We start from the raw sequence: 18,899 nt of genomic DNA on the forward strand, positions 1-18,899 counted from the left end.
TTTGAGTTATGCCCTAAAATGTTAGCCCGTTGTATAAAATTGCTTTAAAAAAAATAACTTCCACCAGAATAAAAATTAGAGCCAAAATAGCTTTTAGTTTTTTTTAAAAAAATATGACACTTTGCCCTTAGGAAAATTTGACATAGGTTTGCCATAAGAAATGCCATAGCATTTTCCTATGGGGTTTTGCCTATGGCAAAATTTTGCCATACACTTTTGCCATACATGTATGGCAAAATTTTGCCATACGTATATGGCAAAAGTGTGTGGCAAAATTTTACCATAGGCAAAACCCCATAGGAATATCCTATGGCAAATTTTTTATATGGCAAATTTCTGCCATAAAACTAAGATGTGCTACAGCTTATGACGAAATATTTTTCCATAGGCTATGGTACACCTTTGCCATACAGCTATGGCAACATTTCTCGTTGATATTTTATCATACATCAAAAAATAGTTACTTACAAGAATCTTTCGCAATGGATATTAAAAATGCAAAACTTAATAATTGTAGAATAAATATATATCCAGAAAGCTTTTTTTTAAAAACATTTCTTTGATAAACTTCTCCTGTTTCACATGCAGCATCCTTTCTGAATGCTGTTCTAATTCAAATAAATTTTAAATGGTTAGTACTAACCGTTAGAAAATGGGTCCGGCCGTCGGAGCGAGTGGGGAAAGCATTGGTTATGTTGATTAGGAACAAAATATATTGAGTACAGGCAACCAATATTTGTTAAAACTGTAAAAAACAAGAAAATAGAAATTGAGTCTGGAGGTCGGAGCGAGTATAAAAAACGTTAATTTGGTTGATTGGTATCATAATTAGTTAGATAAGCGTCAGATATTATAGGAACCTAAAAGAAAGCAAATTTAAATAATGGTCCGATGGTCGGAGCGAGTATGAAGTTTTTTTAAATTTTGATATGTGATACTAAGCTAAAAATTAAACAGACTACTAAAACAATAAAATACTATGAAAACTCAAAAGATAAAGAGTGGGGCCGGTGGTCGAAGCGAAATTAGTTTAAAATAGACCAAACGGGACAAAAGCCGAATATGTAACGGTGCTACCAGTGGTGGCATGTGAACAAAATTTTATCTATAAAAAAGATGGTATTAGACTATGAAAGGCTAAGAATAGAAAACAGGCTAAATTAGTTGATCCCCTTCTAGTGAGGGATATAAAACTCAGAAAATTTATGTTGAGTTGTGTTAAGCACAGTTAGAAAAGAGAACGCAATATAGAAACATTGATAAATACAAAACATGTTTAAGACATGATTAAAATTGGTAAAATTAATAATTGCTATTGACAAATTGACACTTGGTCAGGGATAGTAAATAAAAATTAATTGAGTATAGGACATCGCTATGACGAAAAAGTTGTAAACTTAAGGAAAGATTAAATTGTTAAAAGCATTTTTGGTAACAGCAGCAGATGATATGGCCTGGGACTGTCCCGTTGATAATATTGTAGCAAAATAATTTTCAACCAGTAATCCAGCAAATCTAGTTAAGTGATGACCCTAAGCTATGTATAAATATGTAACAGAACATTGCACAAATGTATGTGGATAGTTAAGAAATATTAGTTGTAAGATAGTAAAACACAGATACATGATAAAAACAATTTAATGGCAAGCAAAAATTGAACCCAAAATAAAAATATAAAGCCCTAACGTATGTAAGATAATGTAAAAAAGCATTGCAAGAACCTAAGTGGAATTAAAATCAAAAACTAATAAGAATGTAAACACTGACTTTGATATTGATATATGACAGCAATAAAATGAAATTATCACCGAACAAGTTAAAAGAATTAAAAAATTTTAATTATTAAAGAAATGATGATCTGGCTTGATCATAAGCACTTAACCGCGTTTTTCATCATGAAGATAGTTTATAAATTGCTATGGGGAATAGAACACCATTAATAATGGAAAAGTGATGTGACTTTAAAAATTTATATAAAATCAGAGGGAGGGTGATAAAATAAAAAGAAAGACGTCGTTTAATCAGAAACAGTTGGGGGAAAGAAATATAAAAAATTTAGATAAAAATATAAACAGCAAGATATTAATTAAAGTGTACAAAGTCAACAAATGGCAAAATTTAACATAGCGAAAACCTATACCCAATCGCGACATATTTTAAAAAGATACAGATAATAAAAGTACCTGACTGCCGGAAATTAAAAACTTAATAAATTCAGAAGAATTGCAAACGCATCAGCAGAATTGCAAATGGCAAAATTTAACATAGCGAAAACCTATACCCAATCGCGACATATTTTAAAAAGATACAGATAATAAAAGTACCAGACTGCCGGAAATTAAAAACTTAATAAATTCAGAAGAATTGCAAACGCATCAGCAGAATTGCAAACGCATTTATTGCAAACGCATAGACGTTTGCAATAAAATGTTTTTGACCAAGAATGAGATTGAAAAAATATTAAAATAAGTCGCCAAAGTTAGCGAAAGATTCCACTTGAAGTGGATGACACGTTAACATGGCGGTCTGATACTCTAAGCCTAAAAGAATGGAACATCGGATTTCAAACACTCAAAAATAGCAAAATTGGCCACCCGGAAGCCGGAAAAGACTCACCAGGAATGCGTTGCGGGATTACATGTTGAATTTAATTAACTTCGGGGTGAAATAATGGATATTTATTTCTTTTAGAAGATGTTTTTGAAGACTCCATAGATGTTGTTGTTTCGTTGGTGGAGATCTAGATCAGCTTTTCTCTATGGTATACTGCCATACAAATCTTAAAGGCTACCATTGGCCTATGGTATACTGCCATACGAATTTCTGTGGTTGCCATAGGCCAATGGTGACGTGCCATACAAATAATCCTTATGGTTACCATTGGTCCATGGTATACTGCCATACAAATCTTTATGGTAGCCATAGGCTTTTGGGGTTTTGCCATACAAATCTCTATGGTAACCATAGGCGTATGGCATCTTGCCATACAAATTTCTATGGTAGCCATAGATTGCCATAGATTACCATAGGCTTCCCTATGGCAAATTTTCCTAAGGGGAAGCTCAAATTTTCTCCTCGTAGACCATTCCTTTTCCAAAACTTTTCAGCTTCTCAGTTTCATTTACACACAACGTGATCATGCGCACTCTAGACCAGGGGTTTCCAACTGGCGGCCCGGGGGCCGCATCAGGCCCACAAAGCCTTTTTTTGTGGCCCTCAAACTAAAATATATTAGTTGTCATTTTTTACGGACAATTTTCGTAAGAAATCTATATGGGTTTAAAATACTTTTCTCGTTAATAAGAACCTAATTTCTTTGTTTCTGTGAAATTTAACATACCAATGGAGCAAAAAAAATTTATTTCTCAGGTTTTGCATCCAAGAAAATATTTATTCAAATACAAAAATAATTGTGTATGTTGCTCTTTTTTATTTACTTATTTATTTATTTTTTCGTATTTTGTGAATATAATTTAGCATGCGTGTATCAGAAATTTTCGTGAAGAAATTCTCCGATTTAACTTTTTGAAACCACTGATTTAGGACGAAAATATTTACACACACATTTGTAAATTTTAAATGTAAATATCTATTCTCTGGTGGTTGCAGCAGACAAACCTCAATTTTCTCATTGAACATTTTGTGTGCTACTATGTAAGTTTTAATACTAACCTTTTTAAAGTTTTATATCTTAGCAATTAGATATCTGTTGCACATAAATTGTTTAATACATAGGTGCACATTAAAGTTAGTGTAGCCCGAATTTTTATGATTTATTTAATATTTTTAAAAATATTATTAATAACAATTAAATATTTTTAAAAATCTACTTCTTATTTTAATTTGTAATTCAATACTTTTGTTTTGTGCAACTTGGTAAAAATCTGACAGTAACATTTAATGTTCCTTCAAACGTAAAAGAGTGTTTGATAAAGTTGCTGCCCACCATTTGATTTTTGTTTTTAATTGTGGCCCCCGGTCTCATGCAAGTTGGAAACCCCTGCTCTAGACTGTTAATAGCAACACAGGAGAGACCACATACACTACCATGAACTGAATACAACTCTCACCACAAATGCTCAAAATCCGGGAAACTTAACACTGTCCTAGGTGTATCCATTCATCGAATTGTATCCCTGATTAAAGTCTGGTGGCGGAGTAGTATGGCTTAACTATCATTGCGATTATCAAACATCAATTCATTAGTATATAAGACCTGCTAACTCGATCCAATCTTGAGGTACCTTTTGATAAATATAGGTTGGCATTGTCGATTTCTACTCTCCCCACAGTCTGCATTGTAGGCGTTGAGGGCAGCTCTCAAGGGTCGGTGCCATTGTTCTATCATTCCATTACTTTGAGGATGGTAAGGTGAGGATCCCAGATGATGCCCACGAGATGTGCTAGAGTTTTGAAGAGTCTACTCTCGAACTGGTGACCCTGGTCGATCGTTATCACTGAAGGTGACATAAACCGGGCAGTCCCGCAGTGGACTGATCATAAAGATACGTTTCCCAGTAGAACACCGAACTCAAGCATCACTCGCTGCGTTCAGTAAGCGGGTGGGTGACCCGTTTGACCAGCCTGCGTAGGGACCGAGACTGTGCGATATCGGTCCTCGTTAAACTGTTCTATCGTTAAGTGCTCTAGTTCGAGAGCAGGTCGTCGGGCTGCCAAGCAGGAGAGCCATCCAATTTGTGATGGAATGTCTTCGGATCACCCTCAGAGAAGTTTTCCAGACCGTCGCCAATAGCTCATTGTGTAGCTCTAGTAAGAGGTAAATAAAGTACCTACCTACCAAAGCGAGCAATACAGCTTTTAAATAAAGCCTCAGCTACCGTCTCTTCTGTAATCGGAACAACTACCACCCATCTAGTAAGTCTGTCGATCATCGTTAAGCAGTATGAAAATCCTTTGGATGGTGGCAATGGGCCAACGATATCAAGATGAATAAGGTCAAAGCGGTTGGACTTTATTGGAAAAGAAAAAAAATAGGGGATTTAGTATGCCTTATGATTTTTGACATGGCATGCAGTAACTAGACCGCATATTGCAATCTCTACATAAGTTAGGCTAAATAAATCCATTAACAATCAGTTTATTAATTGCTTTCGTACTGGAGTGTGATAAGTAATGAATGCTATCAAATATTTGTGTACGCAATTGTCTTGGAATAAAAGGTCTAACATTTTTAGTAGAAATGTCGCAGTATAAAAAAAAGTGTTTGTATCAGCCATATTTACGTTTTTAAAATCTAAATCTTGGGAAATATTGATTAAACGATTAAATTCTTTATCATTTTCCTGAGCTTCTGCGATTTTGCTATAATCTATAGGATTTGGTATTGTTTATAGAAGCTATTTTTGATAACGCATCTGCTGTTATATTATCGGAACCATTTGGGTATCCTATATCAGTTGTAAACCGAGATAAAAAAATCTAATTGACGAGGGTGAACATTTATCTCACTTTTGCTTAAATGCATAGGTGAGTGGTTTGTTTTCTGTGAACAAAACAAAATTTCGAGCACTTAACTGAATTGCTTGATTACAACTCCCTATGATAAGCGCTATAGCGTTTTTCAATTTCGTATAGTTAGTACAAAAAATGCTAACAGTTGAAGAAGTACATTTTCTGTTTGAAATAAAGATTTTTCCGTTACAAAATCCGAGGCATACGCGCGGCAATTCTAAATTTGCATCGAGGTTAGGATGCGCAAGCTGCGAAGCGTTTGCTGAAAGGGTTTTGCAATTTTGAAATTCGCTCATGGCCTGTTCTGACCAGTTAATCACACGATTATCATTCCGCTCTTTGAGCCTTCCAAAAAATCATCTAAATAAGTTCAGGTAGAACACAAAAAATTAAGAAATCAGAGAAATCTTCGCAATTCTTAATTGCTTTTGTCTGCGGGTAACTTAAAATAGTGTATATTTTATCGGGTTGTGGTTTGTTGCTATCTTTAGTTATTAATTCTCCAAAAAGCGAAATTTCTGACACTCCAAACGGACATTTTGATACGCTTACCGTTAAAGCATATTCGTTTAATTTTTGAAATACGGCTCGAACATGCGTTTTGTGCTGTCAAGGTGCGTAGCGTTTTTAAAAAGTGGTTAAAGGTACTTATTTTCGTTTTTTAAAAGCCCTTAAAGGTGCTTTTTTCATTGGATATTTTTAAAAAGTGCTTCATTTTTCCTTTCGAAAATGAGATTTTTTCTTTACCATGTCGATTTCGCAGCGTATTATGCAAAGCCATGTTTTTCACATTGTTCTATTCAACATTCTCACAAATCATTCAGCCACAATCTCTTGTGATGTACCGTCGGTCCATAGCGTATGAAAGCGCCAATCATTTTACATGTTTGATGTAATACTTGCGAATCCGCATGTGCGTCTACTGAGCTGGGTTCGGTAAGATTATTGCACTCTTATGTGCAAATCTGCAACATTTTGCAAAATATTCCCCATTTCAGACATCATTTTCCACCTTCTGATATCGAACCGAAATCTATTTATCTGTTTATGGTATCTAATATAATCAAGAAAAGAGTCAGAAACTAGTTATTTTATCTTCATCATGTAAAGTCTTTGAAAATTATTTTGCATTTTCTTAAAGTATAGAGTGCTTAAAAATATTTTTTGAGTGCTTGATAAGTACTTAAAAGGTGCTTATTTTTTGTTGAGAGATTTGGCTACGTACCCTGGCTGTTCCTCTGATTCACTAAAAAAATAAAGATTTCACCGAGGTTAACGTAGCGATAAGGCAAATCTCCAAAAACGCAGATCTAATAAATTTTGCACTTATTAATGAACCTCTGAAAAGTTTGCGGCACAGACCAAAATTCGAAAAGCCAAAAAGGGTTCTCAACTTTTTGTTTGTCGTCTGGAGTGTACTGGAATATGAAAACAATCTTTAAAAAAATATTTGTTATGAAACGCGTGGGTGAAGTCTTATTGTTGGGGAATCGAGTACCGTCTTGTTGTTGCTGTGTTTAATTTCCTCTAGTCCCGAACTGGTTGAATATTTCCTAAGCTTTAAGTAGTAGAGACGACCATAGAGACACCGAGGGCTGGCGAATACCCTGCTCTAGCATAAACTGAAATTCTTGTTTTACAACATCCTATATTTTTGGACTAGGTTTACTCTGTGTAGGCGGACCAGTTGCATTGATGTAACGTGCAGTATACGCCTGCTTAATTTTTGAGGTTAATTTACTTATTCCCAGAAAATTTAATATGTGTCTCCTGAGACATGGTGGCTTAGGGAATAGAGCACTCGCCTTTCAACGAGGTGACCCAGGTTAGATCCCCGCAACAACTGGTTGATTCGAATTTTGCACGCGGCGCGATCGACCATAGTGCTGACGTAAAATATCCTCAGTGGTAGACGGATTATAGAGTTCCCTTGCCATCCATCTTACCAGGGCAGGTTTTCGTGGTTTTCTTCTCCTTGTAACGCAAATACGAGGTAGTTCCGTTAAAATAAGTCTGCCACGAAGGCAAAATTTCTCCTAATACTTCATCCAGTAGTTCCCTTGTCTTCTGGATTGGGTTCAAAATGACAAGGACATGAGTAGTCGTAAGCCAAAAAAAAATTGGGGTCGGCTGTTCAACGCCGGTTATAAAATAAAAAATATGCGTCACTTGAAATTTATTTTATTTAAAAAGTATCCATTTCGGTAGTTATGCCAAATAAAGAAAATGGACAATTAATTTACGCCATTTTTGGTCAATCAACAGCCCTAAGTGCTCTGAAAATAATTGGAATAGGCAACGGAGTAATTAAATTTTTTTTATTTGCAGTCCTTTCGTAATTCTGAATTACGAAGAACGATTAATGATGTTCAATAACTTACTTCCGTAGGTCAACATTTTTGAATTATTAGCTTTAAAAAATTCTAATGGTTACAAATTTCTAATCATTTTCGAGGCGGGCAAGTTACTCACGTCCAAACCTGAATCCACTAAAAAATTTTAATTCGTCTTTTTATCAAATACAAATAAACGACACGAACATCATTCGGCATTTAGATCACTTGTCGCCGTCCCAGCGACAACCGTTTTTAGTTCTTCTGGCTATTGTTGTAAGAACACGAGAAACCTAGCTTTTAACCTAGCTTTTTGACAAAATTTCGAATGATAAAAACTGAATTTAGACGTTTTTTCTTTTCCCCTATAGCTGGATCTATCTCTAAGAAAATTATTATATCTTGTTCGAGATCGATTGCGTGATCTCTCACGAGAAAATCTTTCAAATTGCTGTTATTTGCTGACGAAGTGTTATTACATCGATACCAGGTGTTACCTGTTATCGTTATCATCGATACGAAGTGTTGATATCCCAGGTTCGATGTTGAAAAATCTTTTCGTGGATTTATTTATTACACAAACATTTAGTAGGGGATCCGTTCTAAATTTGGCTATTTTATCAGCTGGTTGAGCTAAATTTTCGAGTTGCGCTAAGCTAACGGAAAGATTTGTTGGTATTGTATTTCTGCTGGCAAACGTTGTAGCCGTAAGGTTTTCAAAAAATGTTCATTTAAAGATGTACAGTGCACAAAAAAGGACCACCCTGAATAACTTTTGATCTACTGATCGGATTTTCACGTTCTAGCACTCAATCTTCATGGTTCGATGAGGTGACATCAAAAATGGTATTTAGTAAGTGCAGACGAATAGTTACGAAATTAGATACAAAAAACGTACTTTCAATGAATAAACATACCTTGTTAACGACGGATTCAGATTTCTGACCCCCAAAATATAGACGCAATTTTTGTCGTATGGTCCCAATAATTTGGTCAGGGAAGGGCTCCAAAGTTTGAACCCCTTAATGGCCCTTTTACTTTTAGCGTATTTTGCTATATCTCGAAAACTTTTTAAGTTAACTGAAATTTTCTTTGAATACAATTATGAAATTCGTTTCCGTATGTATAGTGAAATCCGCAACAAGTAAAATTAACATTAATTGGTCCATACCTTGGAGTGTTCTCCTGTCCAAGCTATGGGCCTCCTATATTTCGGGGATCAGAAATTCAATTCCGTCGGGAAAAAAGTATGTTTATTCAGTACGTATTTGTGTCCGATTTCGTAACTTAAAATATCGTCTGCACTTATTAATTAGCATGTTTGAGGTCACCCCCTCGAATCATCAAGATTGAGTTCTAGAATGTGAAGATCAATTACTATTAAAACTATACTATATTTATTACTATAATAACTATTAAAATCAATTATTACATTATTATCAAAAATTATTCAGGGTTGTCCGTTTTTTATTTTTTATTTATTGGCCTTCTGTGCCTGCAAGCGTTTGCATTTGTGACGGTTTTTGTCGTCCCCTAACTGCAATGCAGAAAGAAGTTTGCGAATTTGTTTATTTTCAGAGTCTGGAACCAAAGTGTGATATTATTCTGCCATGTTTAGTGGTAGTTTAAAAAGTATACTTGCAAATAGAGATTCAGTAAGATTCTGTTCAATTCCGTTTGCCATGTTCAACTTTAATATCAAGTTTAAACAAATTAAACGAATTAACGCACTAACGCAATTTTCACATGTATTTTCATTTTAGAATTAAATTTATATTAAAATTAATACTAACAATGAAAAAAGAATTTCTAAGGGGAACAAATTGCATAATTAAACCAAACGAATGACCTTAAAAACAAACTTGAACCGTCGCCACGTAGTATACAATCGCTACGTGAGTTAATTGCAATAACTCACGTAGTATAATCTAATTATTTTTCCAAGAAGGTTGCTTTTAGCGTGATGCGATGAACGCGGTCACCACTGGAGAGAATATAAAAGGTTAAACTTTCTCAGAACAATTTATTCAAAATATTAGTGTAACTTTATCAGAGGAATAAACATTTTTAACAAACTTAAACATTTTGCGTTCGTTATGCGACGAAGGTAAGTGCCAGTTATTAACTTCCCTGAGACTGAGGATGTTTATCAGGGGTTACCTTTTCTTCAAAATCTTTATTAATGAGCCGCAATGGCTCTGGGGATAAAACGTAAGGTGAACCGGGTTCGAATCCCAGCCACGGCTGGGCAATACGAATTCCGTATCCGGCTTGCACCGGCCACAGGGCTGATGGATCATGAGTTAGAGTCCCCCTGCTGCCAGGCTGGCAGTAGAAGGTTCTCGTGGTCTTCCTCTCCGTGAAACGTAAATGTGGATTAGTTCCGTCCAAAAGTACAAATTTCTCCCACTGCTTGATCCAGGAGCTCCCTTGTATTCTGGAGTAGGTTCGAAATTGCAGGGCTACAGAGTTGAACATTAGTTGTCGTAAACCCAAAATTAGGTCAGCTGCTCAACGATGGTTATAAAATAAAATGAAACTTTTTCTCGTCAAGCTTGCGGGAATGAAAATATTAGTGAGAAACTGGTTAAAACTGGTGAGAGTGGCGAGTACATCAAAGGAATAAGTAAATAAATTAAGAAACAATATTTTCTTCTGAGCTTAAAAGTAGCTAATGTAACTTTTAAATTATAAATTTTCATTATTCATATCATATATAATTTTCATAAAGTACTCAATGCAGTGTATAAAATAATTTGATGTTTAATTAGCACTAAATATATTTCTTCGGCAAGAAATATATTTCTTCGGCAAGAAATATATTTATTCGGCAAGAAATATATTTCTTCAGCAATAAATATATTTCATTATTTTATGCCCATTTAATTTTATCTATATTTATTTAAATAAAAGTAATTTTAAAATTTATTAAATGTGTACTTGTAAATACTTGTAACTTGTTGTCTACTTGTAAATAAGGAATAAAGACTTGTTCTACCAAGAAGAGTTTTTATTTAAAAATGTTTTCTCTTCTAAATTAATTTACTTTTCATTCGACAAGTTGGTTCTCTGTCTTTGCCATTCATTATTGCTTTGAGTTTGATTAAAAAAAAAATAACTGATTAAACTTATATATTCCATAATTAGTTTGCAATGAATAAATAATAAATTTTTTTATTGGTAATACTATTAAGAGTTTTAGTTGCAGTACCATTGTTAAATAATATTGAAAGTTACTTTTACATTTTGTCAGCGTTCTCTGATCGCTAAATGTGAAAACCTTTAAAAAAAATTAAAAAATATAATTGGAATTAAAAAAAAGACTTTTGTTTAATTTATACTTTGTTAAACAAATTCTGATTTTTATTAACCATGATAAAATGCCTCAATGTTTCTCTCAGAGCCGCTAAAATGTTTTAGTACGTTTCAGAATGTCGTAATATATTGAAAATATTTGAGTTTTAAATACCATGCAAACATGGTCTGAAAATTATTTAAACTATATAGATTTACGTAACGTGATGTGAGAAGAGGCAACTGGTACTAACATCACATCAAAATGTCGGAATTAAAACTTAATCCTGGCTGAAAAAAACTCGCTGACAAAATAAATTTCAAACAGTAATGGATTTCACGATGAATTTGGTACACTGATAAAAAAAGCGATTACCTAAATATGATATTTTGAATATGAAAACCCGAATGGGAGAATATTATCTATAAAAAGGTTATAAAAGCAGCAGAAAAACGATGTGGTTTTTCCATTAAATTGTCACTCATTGAGCTTGTAAAGTTATAATTTAAATTCATAGTATGCTCGTTATAATATCTTGGTATTGGAATTTGAAAAACATGAGGGAGTTATGTCTGGAGACGGAACCCAATCTTTTCCAACCCCCATAGGGAGTATAGTAGCATACCCTGAATTTTTAATAGTACTATTTAGACTGCTGTTATTTTTTAACTATGGTTTTACTACAGCAACAATTTTTCTTATAGGAAAGAGCTATGATGTGATATGAGCTGTATAACGTAGTACAACTAAATACAGGTAAGATTAAAATTCTCATTCTTATCAATTTTGAAATCTTTAAGTGTTTTGTCCAAAAATTTAAATTTTCTAATATCTGTTGCTTTTTTAATATCGCTATCTAATTTTCAATTGATAAACGGATTATGCCAAACCGAAACTTGTCTTACGGTAAAGTGATGCTGTTTACAGAGGTCTTTTATTCTATTCCTGTTTTTGACAAAACTGTGTTACCTTTTTGATATAATGCAAACACAGAAGGACACTTGGTTTGAGAATTAATATTTTTTATTCAAAAATTACAATTTTGTTACGTTGTTTTGCACTATAAGTAAACTGGTTCATACATAAGAAATATCTATACATGCATAAGAAATTTTTTTTAAATTTTCTTCACATAAAGGATTGATTCCAAATGGGAAATGGAAGTATTTAAGGTATAGAATATTAAGTACTGCCAGGATAGCCTGCTTGTTATGGTGATGGATCCATGTCCAAGTGATCATAAGTTCGATCATCGCCGACCGAAGACTCCACGTGTAATAAATGGTGAATGGTGCACGTTAAACCTGCCGGGTCACACAGTCATCTATGTTCACAAAACAAATCATATCTCTGGGGTACTGAATTAAAGATTGATCGTTCTCAGTTTCAGGTTAAAATCACGATCTGTGAATGAATAATTGAATATATGAATGTGTCCGCCGTGTAAAAGAAATGCGACGTACGCGTGACTGAATTAGTATTTTTGGCCATAGATGGCGCCACTGAAGCACAAGAAACGCACTTTTGCCTTAAATTCGCTTAGTTTCACCAAGCAGGCTTGCTGGTATTGTCAGGTGGCATTAGAAACAACAACAGAATTTTAAGTTTTTTACTGGAGATGCAAATAATTATTAACCCTTTATTTATATATTTTTGCAGAGATATTTTTTTTTTATTTTTTGAAACCTTTCCCAGTAAAACACTGCCAAGAAATGAATACTTATTGATTTATAATAAACTTTTCTTACGTATAATATTGAATCTAATCGGGCAGTAAACTGAAAAAGAAAGTTGTATTTATAAATTCGATGCTATTATTAGCTAAAATATGTTAGCAAATTGCATTTTGCGAAATAAAATTCACGCGAAATTTTTTTTTTAATAAATATAAAGATAGAATAGCAATTTTTTATCTGTGTTTATATCATAGATAGTTTAAAGAATTTAAAGAGTGACTTAAAAAAAAATACTACGTCTTGTAGAATTAAAATAAAGTATGATTTTTAAATTTTCCTTTTTCAAAATTTAAATATTGTTAAAACTGCAAATTTTGTTTTGAAATTCGCTGGTTTATCCACAAAGAATATATCATTGAATTTGATTTTGTAAAATTTCTAAAATTATGGAAACAAATTTGAAACATGGTTTTTGAAAGATTTTTTCCGGTTGAATAATTTTTAATGCTCACATGATTGTTACTAATATTGTTTAAGCGGAATTTATCAACTATATGTTTATTGTAAATCAATTCCAATAACTTAAAATAAATTGACATTTGATAGAAAATATTTCATTTACCGATCAATATACGAAATGCACCGTAAAATTGGCTATTAGTATATCACACTCGTTTCAAAAATATTTTACCAATTTAGTTCAATACCAAAATAACTTGAATGAAGTAAAAGTATCAAAACAAATTATTTAATACAAATTTTAAAAAATGCTTTTAAAAAAACCCAGAAGCAATACTTCTTTATGGTTATTTTTTTATGCATATTCTACAAAATTTTTTAATTTTTTTATAACCGTCATTGAAAAATTGACCCAATTTCGGGTTTACGACTACTAATATTCAACTCCGTAACCTTGTAATATTGAACCCCATCCAGAAGACAAGGAAACTCCTGGATCATGTATAGGGAGAAATTCGCCTTCGTGGAAGACTTCTCGATGAAACTAACCCGCATTTGCGGAACATGGAGCGGAAAAAAACGAAAGCCTTTCAAGATCCCTTGAACCCATTATCCGTCTACCACTAAGGATATTTTTACGTTAGCACTGCTGTCGGTGCAAGCCGGGTGCAGAATTCAACCAGCCACTTCATATGAGGGTGAGCGCTCTATCCCCTCAACCACCACGGCTATCCAAGATTTTGCAACATTTAATATTCACAGTTTTTTTACATAAAAAGAAATTAATTTTGTATTTTAGCAACATTAAACTTAAATCGATTCTAACGCGAGCATGTCTGATATTTTCTTAATTGATACCGGCCATTTGATAAGGAATAACGGAATCTTAATTTTAGACTTAATTATTGAATGATAATTCTAAATTAATATTGGAAATGCAGAAAAGAAATATTTAACAGAAAATAGTTTATTTACTATTTATTATATGATATATAACATGATTTAAATAACTATATTTGCACCTTAAATTGAAAACACCAACTAAGAGCAAAACATGATTTATTTTAATAACGCATAGGTTTGCAATTAATCTAAAACAATACTAATTTAATGGGATTTGAAAATCAACTATGAATTAAATTCAAGCGACACTAAGACTAATAATAAAACTAACTTCAAAAGATCGACATACTTTAAACTAATAAAGGAAACCCGCTTGACCTCATAAATAGAAATATATTTATCATATAAGCAGCGATTTCAATTTCGTTTCGTTCCTACATGACTACATTTTAATTTATAACTGTCGTTGAACAGCCGACCAAATTTTATGAGCTTACGACTACTAATGTTCAACTCCTTAGTCTTGTAATTTTGAACCCAATCCAGAAGACAAGGGAGCCCCTAGATCGAGTATTGAGAGAAAGAGTCATCTGTGGTCACGAATTCAACTTCTGCCACACCCATACGTCACACCCGTTTATAGAGCTGACCTATTCATACATTCATTCATTCATTCATTCACATACAGTAATTTTGATCTGAACCACAGAACGATCAATATCCAATCCAGTACCTTTGAGGCATAATTTGTTATAGGAACTGGAAGGACTTTGTGATACGACATATTTAACGTGCACTGGTCATCATATAACTATACAAATTCGTTGTTATACTAATGACTTGAAAATAAAATAAAAATTGAATATATATTCTGAATTAATAAATAAATTTTTAATATTTAGTAATGTTTATGCATACAAAAAGTAGAATTCGTATCTTTTTTTATCGAATAATATCGGAAGTATTATGATAATAAACCAAAAAATAATAATAATAAACCACTTTGTTCATATTTTTCACGTTATTATGAGTCATATCTGAGCTGATTTCTTACACAATTTTTATTCATTTGATCCCGTGTTAGAAGTTTAAAAAACTTTATTTAGATGGAGCTGTTCTCAGAAAGAGCCTAAGAAAGCATAATTGATTAGTTAACTAAAATATAAATTGATTAGCGCTGAAAAGAAAGACATAAATTTTTCTACTTCTACTTTTAAAACTCTTGTATTGTTCCAAAACCTTTAGATTAAGAGGAATTTCGGGGATGTAACAGCTAACTCTGGATGTTTCTGCATTTTACATTAATGGCTTTACAGTAATAAGAAAGCTATGTATTTATATATAAAAAAAATTATTTTATATTGCTCCCACTATTTAACTGAAATTTCTGAAATTTAATCAAAAGTCATTAAAGCAGAAAAATTTAGAAATAATGATTTGTTCAAAAACATTTAGACTATGATGAATTTCGGGAGTTATCTTAATGCGCATATTTCTAAAAAAATATTACCTATTAACTTCAGAAAATAATCTTTCAATTGGATTCTTAAATACTTATGTCTCTTTGTGTGACTCTGTCTTAAAATTAATAAGAGAATTCTTTTTTAAGCTTTTATAAATGTTTTTATAAAAATTATTTTTTTTCTAAATTTATTTTAAAATAATTAATAAATTTTGAGTTTTAAAGTATGCAAATCATTTTAAAAATTTACTTTATTTTAAAGTAATTTCAAATGAAAAAAAAATGGAATAAAATCGGTTGAATAGTTTCTGCAAAATCCAATCTTTAAAAATGCTTCGTTGAAATTTCTTAAATTTTGTATTCTAACATTTAAAATTAAATACTTCAAAATTATGTGAAAATCAGTATACCTTGCAATTCGAACGTTTTTAAACTGCTATTAAATAATATGATAAAAAATACTTAAAATTATTCTTTACATGCAATTATTTACGGATAAATTCGTTTTATATTTATGTGCAAAAATGTGCAATATGCTTAAAAAAATTATCGTGATTTATCGAATTATGCTAAGAAGTGAATCTGTATTAATGAGTCTTAAGTTTTTATTGTTCCCCTGTGAAATTATTAGGAGCAGTGTACTACTACCCCCATATTTTGGACGTCAAAAATCCAAATTTGTTTTAAAAAATACCTCTAAAGTTTTAAGTACTAAGGACCCGTTCATTGCAAATTCTAGCGCAATCCTTCTTATTTGCCTTAATTCGCTTTTAAATTTTTTTATCACTTTTAATCCTCTTAATTTTGTTTTTACTTTTCCCTAAAGTTTCGTGTGGTCTACACTTATATTCAATTAATTTTTACCCATTTTCTGCCAAAGTTGTGCAAACGCACCGTTTTAATAAATATTTTTTATTATCACTATGACGTATATTTCTCACTAATTTTATTTTTCTGCTATTATCAAGGATTCTTAAGAACCCCAAAAATTAATTGTAATTCAATTGGAGTGAACTCTTTCTGTTGGGAAATTTTTAAACTATTAAAGTTTTTTTAAACATAAAATGGTTATTGACAAATGAAATTTTTTGAAAAAGTCTAATTATTACTTTTGAGATAAATTATTATGATTTTATGATGGATTAAAGTTGCAAATCAGTAAATGAAAAAAATATTAAAAAATAAAAAAATTCATAAGAAAACAAGCATTCAACAAATGGTTCGTTCATTGGTTTGGTGTATAGTGTCTATACGCACCATTTTATTTCTTAAATAAAATATAATTAAGATATCCTAATGAATGTAATGTAAGCGTTCGACAGATTCCCTTAATTTTTAAACATAAGACTTTTTCAAACAATACGACTTATGCATTTTTAAAAAAATTCTCAGGAATTCGAATGATTTTCCTAAATTTTGTATTTCGTCATTTTAAATTGCATTTTTTATAACGATGCAAATATTGTATACCTTACAATTCATTCATTACATTTTATTCAAAAATTGCAATTTTATATCATTTTGCATTATAAGTAAACTGGTTTATACATAAGAAATATCTATAGTATCTATAAGAACTTTTTTGAAATTTTTTTCACAAAAAGGTTTGGTCCCAAATAGGAAATAGAAATATGTAAGATTTGGAATTTTAAGTAGGGCCTGTATAGCCTGGTAAACAATGCGTTGGGTTCATGTCCAAGAGCAAGAGGTCGTGAGTTCTATCACCGCCGACCGAAAACTCCCCGTGTAGTAAATGGTGAGTGGTGCACGTTAATTCTGTCGGGTCACTAAGTCTTCTATGTTCACAAAACAAATCATACCTCTGGGATACTGAATTAGAGATTGATTGTTCTCGGGTTCATCTTGAAATTACGATCTGTGGATGAATAAGTGGATATATGAATGTGTCCGCCCTGTAATAGGCTGTGACGTGTGTGTCATTGAATTCACAGTTTTGGCCAGAGATGGCGTCACTGAAGCACTTCTTCCTTACATTAGCTTAGTTACACTAAGCAGGCTTGCTGACATTGGTAAGTGGCATTAGATATAGCATATGGCAGCCATTATTTATCATATAGCATTATTTATCATGTAGCCATTATTTACAATAGAGCAGGCATTTCAATTTCATTTTTATAGATAACTATTATTTTTGTTATTGTCGTAGCCATTAAGGCACTGGGGGTGTGATCTTGTTCTCCAGTTTCGGCATCTATGGCCAAGAATTCGACAACTGCCACACACATACGTCACACCCACTTATAGAGCGAACCCATTCATACATCCATCCATTCAATCAATCATCTACAGGACGTAATTTTGACCTGAACTAGAGAACGATCAATCTCCAATCCTCAAAGGCATAATTTGTTAACGGAACATGGAGGACTTTGTCACCCAACAGATTTAGCGTGCACTAGTCACCACATAACTATACTAATTCATTGTTATACTAATTATTTTAAAGTAAATTTATGTAACGAAAAAATAATTAATATGTATTCTGATTTAATAATTTAAATACTTAGTAATTTTGATGCATACAAAAGTGGAATTCGTATCCTTTTATAACATAATAATATCGGAAGTATATTATAATTATAAAAAAAATAATAATAATAAAGCACTTTGTTCATATATTTCTCGTTATTATAGGTCGTATCTGAGCCGATTTGGGTCGGAGTTTTAATTCATTTAATCCAGTGTTAGAAGTTTTAAATCCTTTATTTAAATAAAGCTGTTCTCAGAAAGCGCCAAAGAAAGCATAAGTGATTAGTTAACTAAAATATAAAGTGACTAGTGCTGAAAAAAAAGATATAAATTATTCTACTTTTGCTTTTAAACGGCATTTTGGAATTCATATTTGCCCCGACAAAAATAAAATTATCTTTATGAATCTGATGAATATGAAGCATTTGATTAATATGAATCTGATTAATATGAATCCCTTGATTAATATGAATCCCTTCATTAATATTACAACTAATCTAGATATTTTAGTTTCAATATCTTATGAAATTATTACTGATTCAAAAACAACGGTATTTTTATATTTATCATAAATTATTTACTTTTCGTGTATATCTTAAAGTGAAAGTTTAATATTATGTTTGATAGGGACCTATTTTATTGGTAAAAAAGTTTTAAGTACTAAGGGCCAGTTCATTCTAAAGTCTAACGCAGTCCTTCTTATTTGCCTTAATTCGCTTTTAAATTTTTTTATCACTTTTAATCATCTTAATTTTGTTTTTACTCTTATCTAAAATTTCGTGTGGTCTAATTTTAGATTCACTTCATTTTAACCCATTTTCGGACCAAAGTTGAGCATACGCGCCATTTCAATAAATATTTTTTTATTA

The 18,899-nt window shown here is 32.0% G+C and overlaps 1 long non-coding RNA gene across 1 annotated transcript in view; it reads left to right on the forward strand.

Moving 5' to 3' along the window:
- LOC147801954 (uncharacterized) overlaps positions 1-18,899 on the forward strand; it is a 93,323-nt gene that overhangs the window by 17,855 nt on the left and 56,569 nt on the right. Inside the window, exon 3 of the long non-coding RNA XR_015430186.1 lies at positions 11,805-11,856. This is a non-coding gene — a long non-coding RNA (uncharacterized LOC147801954). The remainder of the gene's footprint in view (positions 1-11,804; positions 11,857-18,899) is intronic.

Source organism: Parasteatoda tepidariorum, chromosome 11 (genome assembly GCF_982258835.1).
Source record: "Parasteatoda tepidariorum strain Cologne lab strain chromosome 11, Ptep-v5.0, whole genome shotgun sequence".
In the NCBI taxonomy this organism is placed as follows: Eukaryota; Metazoa; Arthropoda; class Arachnida; order Araneae; family Theridiidae; genus Parasteatoda; species Parasteatoda tepidariorum.